The 12,160-nt window shown below is 43.3% G+C and overlaps 1 pseudogene across 1 annotated transcript; it reads left to right on the top strand.

The window, feature by feature from the left end:
- The first annotated feature begins 431 nt into the window (after positions 1–431).
- LOC110200788 (glycine N-acyltransferase-like) lies at positions 432–11,946 on the top strand (annotated as a pseudogene). Its single transcript, XR_013483918.1, has 5 exons — positions 432–776; positions 4,962–5,069; positions 5,238–5,364; positions 6,275–6,450; positions 11,333–11,946. The product of XR_013483918.1 is annotated as a glycine N-acyltransferase-like (transcript).
- Positions 11,947–12,160: the final 214 nt, after the last annotated feature.

The following is a 12,160-nucleotide window of genomic DNA, read 5'->3' as shown; positions in this document are numbered from 1 at the left end:
CTCAAATGAGACAATTTATGTCAAGTGCTTTATAAAACATACAGTGCTATGTATAGGTCAGGGATTCTTATTATTATTACTGTTTTTATTAGGCAGATTGTACAAGATGGTGAAAGGTGGTCCAGCCCATTCCATGTCCTTTGGGGCTGGGGCCAAAGGTAAACAGAGAAGCACAGTTTAATGGCAAGATGGAGCTAAGGCAACTGGCCAAGGTCTTGGACCTGGCCAAAGGCCTGGAATAATCTTTCAAAGTGTTAACTGTTAACTTGTGACTGTCTCCTCCCCAAATCCCTCCTCCAGTTACCCAGTGCCTGTTGCGGTTTCTGGTTTAGTATTAAAATCCTTTTCAAAAGCGTCAGAGTTTGGTACCCTAAGGTTGGACAGAAGAAACAGGAACAGCAGGGTAGGAGCAAAGGAAACATTGTGTTCTTTCAGATGAGGCCTGAGTATAGGATGTTGGTCAACAGAGAGAAGTGGGGGTAGTTTAGAGCACTAAGGGGCACCAGTGAGCACAGAGCAGAGTGGGCAGGAGGGAGCTGCTCCTGGCATGGCACGCACCAGGTGCAGTCTCGCTGAGTAAGGTCAAGGGAGGTCAGGACACAGTTCCGTGGCTCTCTTTTTACATATCTCTGCCTCGGTCTCTCTCCCTCTTCCCTTTCTGATATTCCTCTAAAAGCTAGGCTGAGCACCTGCCCAAGATGCTCCTTCTCCGCAGCTCGCAGATGTTGCAGACCCTGGAGGGAGCCTTGAGGAAGGGCATTCCTGAGTCTTTGAAGGTAAGCATGAACACTGACTGCCGACTTCAACAGAATCATTCATGTCCATCATTTCATGAATATTACCTAATCTCCACTCGTGCAGCCAGTGCCTTATTTCAGTCACCCTCCTCCTCTCCGTGGATGAGTGCAGCAGCCCTCTCTACTAGCCTGTCTGCTGTCTTAGCCTTCCTCCACAGAGCTGCCAAAATGATAGTCCTAAAATGCAGGTTTGATCTTGTCATTTCCCTTATTCAGTAACCTCTAGTGCTTAACTATTTGTTTCTAGGCTCAGATATAAGCAGTTTTGTTTGGCATTGAAAACTCTTCACAAAAGGGCCCTTCTCACCTTTCCCTTCCCCACTGCTTAGCACACAGTAAGCCCTTAAGAAGTGCTTGACCGGCCAACTGATTCCACACACTTGGCATTCCAGTCATACTGGCATGCCTTATACTCTGCACATACAGTTCAGCTTCTGTCTCCCAACTCATCCCTTTTCATAAGTTTCCTTCATTCCCAGAATCTACTTCCTCTTAACTTCCTCCTTTTGGAATCTCCTGTTTCCTTCAAAATTTAGCTGAAGCAGCACCATCTATATCAGGGGTTGTTAACCTGGGCTCTCTGAAGCTCTGTTTAAAAATATTTTGATACCTGCATTCAGTATTAGGGGTTTCCTTTGTAATCCTATGTATTTTATGCATTTAAAAAATGTGGTCCTATGAGGGAGTCCACAGGCTTCACTAGCCATTGCCCAAGGGGTCCAGCTCTCTCTCTCTCTCTCTCTCTCTCTCTGTCTCTCTCTCTCTCTCTCTCAGTCTTTCTCACAGACACACACATACACACACACACACACACACACACACACATTCATAGACAACCAATTAAGATTTCCTACATGAGGCCTTTCCTAACCCCAGCTGCTTGTGACCTCCCTCCCAAAACCACAGTGTATTCATTGTGTATATATCATGCATCATAGGGTGTTCCAAAAGGCTTCCTGCTAACTATTAACACTTAAAAATCCTCATGCATTTTAAACTTGAATAACTCTTATGTGTAGATGTTTCCCCTGAGATAGTAAGTGGAAGAGCCATTGTTTGAACCCACAATTTGAGTATGATTTCTAGCATACTAGGCTGTCAACTCAGTTCCTTTTTAGAAGCAAGAACCCAGGAAGGAATGTGCATACCCTGGGAGAATACAGCAAAGGTCCATGACTTCCTAGCTATGCGTTCTTAGGAAAGTTACTACCTTGCTGGACATCAGTTTCCTCATCGGAAAATGAGTAGATTGGGTTATGACGATCTGTGGGTCTCCTTCCAAGTAATATGGTCTAGAATCCTTCGATGATATGCAAAACAAACTGGGGGAACTCTGAGTAGGAGAACTCTTTATAGGGAAAATTGAAACCTCTCTATCACCTGGTCCTAAGTCTTAGGAGGTTGCTTGAGGCTCAGAGAGGTTAGTATTATACTTATTTGCACTATGACAGGTTAAGAGACATGTGTATTGTGCTAGAGATGGAGTTAGAACCCTAGTCTTCCTTACTCCCAAGCCTGACAGTCCATAATATGAGGTTGCCCTGGACATGCTTAGAAAATCCTTCCCTCTTGTGTGTGACTGGCCATTGGAGACTTTGAATCCCCGATTACATACAGCTTGACTTAGCAGCTTATTGCAGAATGAATCCTTATCAGTCACTGACTTTTCTAACATCTGAAACATCCTATTACAAAGTGTTCCTTGGCTGGTCCTCTCTGTTCGTTGTATCCTGGATCCCTGCCAAGCTTTCCTCCATTTAGCCTGACCCAGGCTCTGCAATAGTCCCCTCTCCCTAGAAATCATGCCCTCTCTCCTCCAAGAGAAGACTGAAGATTCCTGGACCATTTTCCCAGAGCACTCCTCCCTGGACAAAGGAAGTTGTCATCAAGGGCTCCCTTTGGAATTTCTCACGGCTAGGTGGCACAACAGTGCACTTTGCACTGGGCTTCCAGTCAGGAAGACTGGAGTTCAAATCCAACCCTGGACACTTACTAACTGTGTCACCCTGGGCGAGTCATTTAACCTCTGTTTGTCTCAGTTTCCTCAGGTGTCACATGGGGATAATGACAGGATAGCACTTATCTTACAGAGTTTGTTGTGAGGATCAAATGAGATAATATTTATGAGTCCTTAATACAGTGCTTGGCATGTAGCAAGTGCTTAATAAATGTTTATTTGCTTTCCTTCCTTCCCTTTGTCTTCTCTTCATTTCCCGTTCCCCACTTCACAGACACATGAGCACTACCACTCTCTTTGGTACATCCTCAGAGAACCACAGACGATAGGTGTTAGAATTGAAAATCAATTCACCAACGCTCCACTCCAACGCCCTCTTTTTATCTTCTTTTCAGTTTTTTAAAATCCTGGCTTTAACCAACACCAAACAAATGGGTGTTTTCATATTCATAATAGAAAAGAACATGTGGATTGTCGACGACCCTGCAGGTCTCTGTTAGGGCAGCTTGCTTTTCTCTTTCTGTGTATAATAAGTTTTTGCTTTGGCTTTGACCACGCTGATCTGTAGTCCCTCCTCCTCCCCACTGGGGACAATGCCTGACACTTACTCGCTGCTTAATCAATACTTGATTCATTCCAGGACACATTGGACTAGATCAGTGGTGTCTTACTCAAGTAGACACAGTCACTAAGCCATACACAAGGATTCAGTCCGTGCAGGGGCATATTGGCTTAGAAAACCGAATGAACATTATGCTTTGTTGTATTTTTATCTTGTTAAATGTTTTCCAATTGCATTTTAATCTGGTTTGGACACCCACCAGTCTGGGTGTTCGACACCTCTGGACAAGATGAGCGCTGAAGTCTCTTCTATCTATGATATTATGTAAATTTATATAAAAGCAAAGCATTTTTACTATCCCTTCAGGACAATCCAAGCTCCAGGAGGGTAGAGACTGTCATTTTTGACTTTGTATCCGCAGTGCTTAGCACACAGTAGGTGCTTAATAAATGTGTACTGAAGTGAAGTGAATTCAGGAATTCAATTCTTGCCTTTCCCCACTGTTCCTCTCAGGTGTCCCTGGGGGTGGCATTCAGCAAGGACCTGTGGCAAGTGTTAGACTAACATTCAGGAGGGGCCTTTCTCACTTCCAAGTTGTGAGACCACTGACTAGTCCTTCAAAGGCTCTGCGCTCAGAGTCTTCTTCTTTTAACATGGGGATCTGCTTGCTCTGCCTTACTCTGAGGTCTCTTATCCTATTCAGTGTCTGGTGTGCATGCTTCTCAGTAGAACACAGCCCACTCTCCAGAATGCAGGTCACATCTACAAAATGCAGTCCAAAATGGGTTTGTCCTGGAAATGAGCATGAGACTCATTCAGAAGACCTAAGTTCAAGTTTGGGCTCAGCTACTTGACATCTATGTGACTGACTAAATCGATTAACTTCTCCCTCCTGATGGCAGAGCCTCTCTGAACATGTTTCCAATGGTGGCTGTGTTTTCACTCATTCTCCCCCTGGACTATTGCAAGATCCTGTTGTTTGGCATGCTCGGCCCACATCAACTCACTACAATCCATCTTCCACTATCAAAGTGGTCTTCCTTATGTGCAAGTCTCACCATGTCACCTCTACTCAGTAAACTCCAATGGTTCCTTTTTACCTCCAGATTCCTATATAGAAAGCCCTTCATAACCTGATGCCCTTCTTCAGGCTTCTCATACTTTACACCCCATCAGTCTCATTTCTTCTCCTTTCCATCCACCGTGGACTTCGAGATCTCCTTGTTCATTAAACATAATACTCCATCGCCAGACTTCAGACTTCTATACAGGCTGCCCCTATGAGTGGAATGCTCTTCCTCCTCATTTCTGCCTCCTGGCTTCCCTGGCTTCCATCCAGTTCCAATTAAAATTTCATCTTTTATAGAAAGCCTTTCCTGATTCTTCTTAATCCCAGTGCCTTCCCTTTACTGACCATCTACCATTTATCCATACTGTATATTGCTTGTTTGCTAGCCTCATGTCGCCTCCCCCAGTAGATTGTGAATTCCTTGTGAGCGGGGTCTATCTTTTATCTTTCTTCATACCTCTAGCATTTAGTGCAGTGACTGGAACATAGTAAGCACGTAATAAATGTGAATAGACTGATTTTGTCACCCTTGCCCAATGGACCTGACTCTCTGGCTTTCTTGGACTACCTCTCCAGATTTATGGCACCATTTTCCATATGAACCGTGGGAACCCATTCAAGCTGGAGGCATTGGTAGACAGGTGGCCAGATTTTAGAACTGTCATCGTCCGGCCTCCAGAGCAGGTAAACCACTTGTTTTATCTCACAGGGGCTGAGCTCACCCCCTTGCACTTCACCAGTGGCAGAGCTAGAATGCTTGTATTATTCCCTAGCCAACAACTCTCTCCAATGCTCCAGTCACTTCCTACATTCTGATCACTGGCTTTCTTTCATTTTTTCCGACCGACTCAGGACATGACAGATGATTTAGATCACTATACCAACACCTACCAAGTTTTTTCCAAGGATTTCCAGAATTGTCAGGAAATCCTCAAGTCTTCAGATGTCATCAACTGGAAGCAACACCTGCAGATTCAAGGTAAGAATGTCATGCATTTGCATTAGCCAGTCAATAAACTCTTCTCCAGTCATCATTTAACAGAGCTGACTTTGGGTTCTATTAGATTCTCTAGTTCCTAGGGGCAGCAAGCTCGGTATGATTCTACAGGCCAATATGACTGCCACAAGAGCTAAGGTGATCTTAGATTCCATCAAGGAAGACAGAATGTCCAAGATTAGGGAAGTGACAGCACCCATGTAATGTGCCCTGATTACACCGGTTCTCTTCTCCACATTCTTGGAAGAAGATTGGCAATATGTAGAGAAAAGAGGCCAGGTTGGTTATGGGTCTTATAAACATTCCATCACAAAGAGTGGTTGGAGACCTGAGGATATGTAGGTTGAAGAAAAAAAAGTTTGGGGTGGGGTTGGAGGTGGCAGTGGAATATGTAAGCTGTCTTCAAGTATTTGGAGAGCTGGAATGTGGAATAGGCACTCTATTCTTCTTGGCCCTGGGGACAGAAGTATCAACAATGGACCAGCATTGCAAAGAGGCAAATTTAGGCCTAATCTGTGGGGAAATTTCCTAAGAATTAGAGGTGTCTGAAAGTGGAATGGGCTGTTGTGAGAGGTAATCAGCTTCCCATCAGTGGAGGTCTTGAAGCAAAGGCTGAATGGTCATCGTTGGAAATGGTATAGAGAGAATTCAGTCAGGTATATATGAGGGTGAAGAGATGGTTTCTGAAGCGTCATCTGATTTTCAGATCCTGTGACTCTTCCTAGTTGAATGTCTTCACTTTCAAAGTCAGAAGCCGATTACATTTTCTGAAATGTCCAGGACCCTTTTGAGAGACCATGCATTGGTCTTTTCCTCAGGCATGAATTCTGCTGATAATATTTCTCCTGTGTGTCTGAATAATCACTTGTGGAATTTTTTTTTTCTCCCATAGGTTTACAGTCTGACTTAAACGAGGTGATAAATAATGTTGCAGAGGAAAAATCAGTCCAGGTCACGGCGACACACCCGATATCTCTATTTGATTTCTGAAACAATGAAAAAACATGCACCTTCTCAGCAAAATTTGGATCAATTATATACCAAAACTGAAAAACCAAAAACAAAAGTGTAAGTTCTCTAAAAGTTGAGTCATGCACAGGTATTCCTTAGTCTATAGAAGATGTGTTGTGGTCTAGTTGGCTAGAAAGTGAATTTCTATATGTCAAATTCTGTTTTCCCACTGATTTCCATTTCAAAGGTAGAACAACCCTCTCCTTTCCCCATCTGATTAAAGGGAGGACTTCTAGCATGGTAAAGACCAAAGCAGTGGTCAGTCAGGCCTTTGCTACTCTTGGGTTCTCATAAGTGTTAAAAATTAGCTGTCCCTGTTCTGGGATTTTCGTATGCCTGACATCTCCTGTTGACCTTGCAGAGATTATATGACCATCTTATAAATATGATAGTCTCTAGACTCTGTGGGCACAAATCTTGGAATTTGTTCATTTATCTTCTCTTCTTCACTTTTTGCTTAGATATTCACATTACCTATTGGAGCAATACTGTCATTGTGTATTTACGAAGAAAAACTAATGTTGAGGCAACTAGGGGGCTCAATGGATAGAGCACCAGCCCTGGATTCAGGAGGACCTGAGTACAAATCTGGCCTCAGGCAAATAACACTTACTAACTGTGTGACCCTGGGCAAGTCACTTAGCCCCATTGCCTAACCAAAAACAAAAAAAGACTAATGACTCTCATAAGAAAGTAGTTGGGGGATCACCAAGGCCTGTTTCAGACTCAAAAATGCTACAATTCATAGCAATTTGGTGTGGAACAAGAGGTAGCATGGCATAAGAAATTGAGCCAGCCTTGGAGTCAGGAAGGTTCAAGGGCCACTATTGACCCTGGGCAAGTAAGTCAACCTCTGAGTGCCCCCAGACAACTCTCTGAGGCTACAAGCTGCAGACCAGTTGACAGTCTGCAGTGGTAGTGTGTTGGTCCCTAAAACAACCAAATCATGAGTGTTTTGTGTAGAGGAGAAATTTCACAAGAAGGTCCATCATTTTGGACCATAGATTTTGTGAAGGGAAAGAGAGATAGGTAGGGATATGTGAAGGACTTTAAATGCCCACCAGAGGAGTTCATAGTGGATCCTATGGATGATAGGGGGCCCCTGGAGTTCATTCAGTAGGAAGGTGACATGGTCAGATCTTCACCTTAGGAAAATACTTTGCTGGCCATGTGGAGAATGTTTTAGAATATCAAGACTGGAGGCAAGGGAGATGAATGAGGAGGCCATTGAAATAGCCCTGGTCAGGCAATAAGGACGTATACAAGGGTAGTAGCTGTGTGAGTAGGACTGAAGAAATAAATGTGAGAGACGTGTAGATAGAAAGGACAGTTTGGCAACTGAATATGTAGGGTGAGGGAGAGTGAAGAGTCAGGACACTAAGATTATGTACTTGAGTGACCTGGGGCTAGGTGGCATGGAGGTAGGAAGACCTGTGTTCCCATCTGGCATCAGACACTTGTTAGCTGTGCGGTGACCCTGGCCAAGTTATTTAATCTCTATTTTCCTCAGTTTCCTCAACCACAAAATGAGGATAATAACAGAACGACACCTACCTTGAAGGGTTGTTGTGAGGGTCAAATAAGATAGTATTTGTAAAAGCACCTTTTAACTTTTGGCCTTGCACCATATAAATGTTCATTCCCTTCTAAAATTGAGAAGTTTGGAAGAGAGATGGATTTGAAGGGAAAGATAATGATTCTGTTTTGGACTTGCTCAGTGTGAGTTCTTAAAAATGTCCTATGAGCAGTTGGTAATATGAGAGCTCAGGCAAGAAAGTAGGTCTGGGCTTGCAGAATTAGGGCCCATCTACCTAAGGATAACAATCAGACTGCCTGTGTTGGTGCTTTATCCCTCTTCCAAGCTATAAACTCCTGAAGAGCAAAGACTGTGTGTCTTACATGAACTGCGTATGCTCTGTATTCAGCAATTACTAATCGTGTGTACTTAATAAAATAAAGAAAGAGGTCTTATGAGCCAGAGCACGCAGCCAGACTGCCTACAGTCTCAGGCTCTAGGAACACCAAAAGGCCTTTGTATTTACAGAGCCCACCCTCTTTCTTCAAATATGCATATGTGTAAATTCAAGGAAACTGCCTTGGTACCCCATTAGAGGAAATTGACACGAGACATATTTCAAAGATCTGTGGTTTGACTGGAACATGGGAACTTCTACCACAGACATATATGCCAACCCTGGTCTTCTTGGTCTGATAGTGATTTGGGGTTAATGGATCCCCTAAAAAATTCATCCCCTGATGGTGGAGCCACTCCAGATCCTAGGTCCTTGTATAAAAGATACATGGTTTCTCACTCAGCCCAGGTTGGAAGCCTTTCTAGCTTCGTAATGCTAGCTGGGCTTAACCTTGAAGAAGACAGAAGGTCATTTCCACCCCATGATGGAACAGTGCAATGAAACCTTGTTCTCTGCAAAGCCTGGATTCTACAGAAGACGGCAAAACACACACACACACACACACACACACACACACACACACACAGACAGACACACACACTCACAACTCCTCCCTGCCCCCAAAGAAGATAAGATTAACTGGTGTCTCATGTCACATTAGGAAGTGAAAAGAGAGGAGAAAAAAGAAAGATGCCACAGTGCCTGAAAGTTAGATCTCCATAAAATCATCCATTTAGAGTCATTAGAGGAAGCTTTTCATTTACTGCTTTGGAAATTCTCTGAAGTGACTTCCTCAGGGTCACACAGGTAATAAACAAGAGTCAGGATTTGAACCCAAGGCCTGTGACTCAAAAGCTAGTGTTCTTTCCAATGTACTATGCTACTCCAAAAGACCCTCTAGGGATAAGAACAGCCAGGCTGTGTAGAAAGCAGTGAGGTGGCACAATGGATAAAGTGATTCAGTACCAGACCTGAAGTCAGGAAGACCTGAGGTCAAATCTGGCCTCAGACACTTCCTAGCTGTGTGACCCTGGGCAAGTCACTTAACCTTGTCTGCCTTCGTTTCCTCATATGTTAAATGAGCTGGGGGAGAAAATGGCAAATCACTCCATAACCTTTCCAAGAAAACTCCCGAAAGGAGTCATGAAGAGCTGGACAGGACTGAAGATGACTGAACAACAAAAAGAGAAAACGTCACTGAATCACTAAGCTATACTGATAGTTAGCATTGACGGAAGGTTTTAAGGTTCATTATTATTGAAGGAATATTTTCTCATTCCATTTTCATTTTTATTACCATTTTACAGATGAGGAAATAGAGGCGCATGCACTAGCCACTGAGACACTTAGCTAAGAGTTGTTTCTTTTTGCCTTGGAGCATTAATAGAAATATGATAACTAGGAACAGCTAGGTGGCACAGTGGATAGAGCCCCAGCTCTGGATTCAGGAGGACCTGAGTTCAAATCTGGTCTCAGACACACAACATTTACTAGCTGTGTGACCCTAGGCAAATCGCTTAGCCCCATTTCCTAGCCAAAAAAAAAAAAGAAAAGAAAAGAAAAGAAAAGAAAAGAAAAGAAAAGAAAGAAAAGAAAAGAAAAGAAAAGAAAAGAAAAGAAAAGAAAGAAAGAAAGAAAAAAGAAAAGAAAAGAAAAGAAAGAAAAGAAAAGAAAAGAAAAGAAAAGAAAGAAAAAAGAAAAGAAAAGAAAAGAAAAAAAGAAAAAGAAGAAAAGAAAGAAAGAAAAGAAAAGAAAAAAGAAAAGAAAAAAGAAAAGAAAAAGAAAAGAAAAAAAAGAAAGAAAAGAAAAGAAAGAAAAAAGAAAAGAAAAGAAAGAAAGAAAGAAAAGAAAAGGAAAGAAAAGAAAAGAAAAGAAAAGAAAAGAAAAGAAAAGAAAAGAAAAGAAAAGAAAAGAAAGAGATATGATAACTGAAGTCATCTGAAAAGGCAGGGAGGGTTGAGGAGAAAGATAGGAAAGCACAATGTACTCAGCAGCCTCAGCTATAGATCTCCAGGGTAGAGTAAACTTTGCTGCTGCAGTAAACCACAGGAATCACAGAATTTCAGAATTAGAGGGGACCTCAGGGAATATTGACTCCAACTGAGAGCTGAAACAGGAGTCCATCTCCATCATTTTACAGATAAGGACATCGAGGCTGAGGGAAGTCGACCAATCCAAGACCATATAAGCAGAACCCAAGGTCTCTAGTTGGGGGAACTCAGGATCTGACCTGAGGATTCACTATGTTTGTTTCTACCAGTGCTAAGTAACACCTAAATTCCTATGAAAGACACATTTTTCTTCTGCCTGAAGGAAAAGGTAATGAAGCATGACTAATGATTTATCAGGGAGAATGAAGGGTTCTTAGAAAGAATGGAATTGTTTCAGAGGAAAAAAAAGAGGGGAAAAAATGGATCTGAGAGACAGAAAAGACATCCAAACTATTTCGAAGAGGCCAGAAGAATGTGGCAGAAACAGAGAAGGAGGGAAAGGCAAAGGTAACGAAAACAGCCCAATGAGCCATGTGCTCTGCTAAGACTGGATTATGCAGAAGACAGAGAATCAAGGCAGGGGAAAGATGAGATGAGCAGAACCTTTGGGGCTACTTCACAGGCTTGCCACTTTCTCCAGGTAGTGAGGCACACTTGATCTGCACCTTGAATGAAGCTAGGAGGTTTTAAATAAAGGGGGATGTTGAGGGAGAGGGTGAAAGCCCTTCAGGACCACTGGAGAACCTGTTCTCCAGGCTCCCAGATCTAGAGTGAGAAGAAACCTTAGTCCAATGAGTAGAAGTTGCAGGAATTTTGGCCCAGTATAAAGAAATCTTCCCAATTATTAGAGCTGTCCCACACAAGGGAACAGATGAGGAAAGCAATACCCAGAGAGACCAAGTGATTTGCCCAAAGTCACATAGCTAGCAAGTGCCTGAAGTGAGGTTTGCACTTAGGTTTGTGCTAAGTGATGTACGATTGACCTAGTGTGCTTAACTTGTCGGTGATGTTTACTTTTCTCTCCTTCCTCTACAGCAACACAGAGATATATAAGATGTCCTCACTGGAACCTCAGCATGCATCATTAGTAAATGACCTCTGGAGCTTTGGGGGAAACGAGAGGAGCCTGAAATTCATCCAGCGTTGTATCCAGCACTTCCCCAGCTACTGCCTGCTGGACCAGAGGGGACACCAGTGTCCTGGAGCTTATGGACCAGACGGGAGAATTGAGGATGGCAGGAACCCTGCCCGAGTATCGAAGGCAGGGCCTAATTTCCCATATCATCTACCAGCATATCCAGGATATGGACAAAATTGAGTATCCTGTGTACTCCCACATTGCTAAGGACAACCTCCACGCGCAGGAGATAAGCCATAGCTTGAAGCTGATTCGTGCCACCTACTACTGGCAACAGTGGAACTGTGAGCCTCTTAGGGGGTCTGCACTCAAGGAGAGTGAAAGTCAGAGCAAGAGGGAGGGTGGCAGTGGGGGCAGGGCATAGGCTCCTTCTCCAAGGGAATCTGGGATTGTGGAGGGATGGATGGATGGAGTGTTAAGTATATGTAACTGATGGGCCTCTCATTGTAGAGTATCAAGCTTAAGTAGGACACACTGATTTCCTTGTATAAATCTCATCATGATATCAAGACCATTGGCTCTCTTTCTCCTGGGGCATTTCCCCTCCTACCTGGTCTATCTGTTAAGAGAAGGTTTAGAGGTCCCTGGGAGACGCACGGCCCCTATAAAGAGGGAGGGTGTTGTCTAGGAGGCTTCAGAGTCCACGGTAAATACCTGTTCCTTCCAGTTCAAAATGATCCCAAGCTGGTAGCAGCAATTTTCTCCCTGTACTAGACTCTGCTGGT

The sequence above is a fragment of the Phascolarctos cinereus genome, unplaced genomic scaffold (assembly GCF_003287225.1).
Source record: "Phascolarctos cinereus isolate Bilbo 61053 unplaced genomic scaffold, phaCin_HiC Scaffold_9;HRSCAF=440, whole genome shotgun sequence".
NCBI lineage: Eukaryota > Metazoa > Chordata > Mammalia > Diprotodontia > Phascolarctidae > Phascolarctos > Phascolarctos cinereus.
The sequence above is the reverse complement of the archived record's forward strand: the minus strand, read 5'-3'. Positions and strand labels throughout refer to the sequence as shown.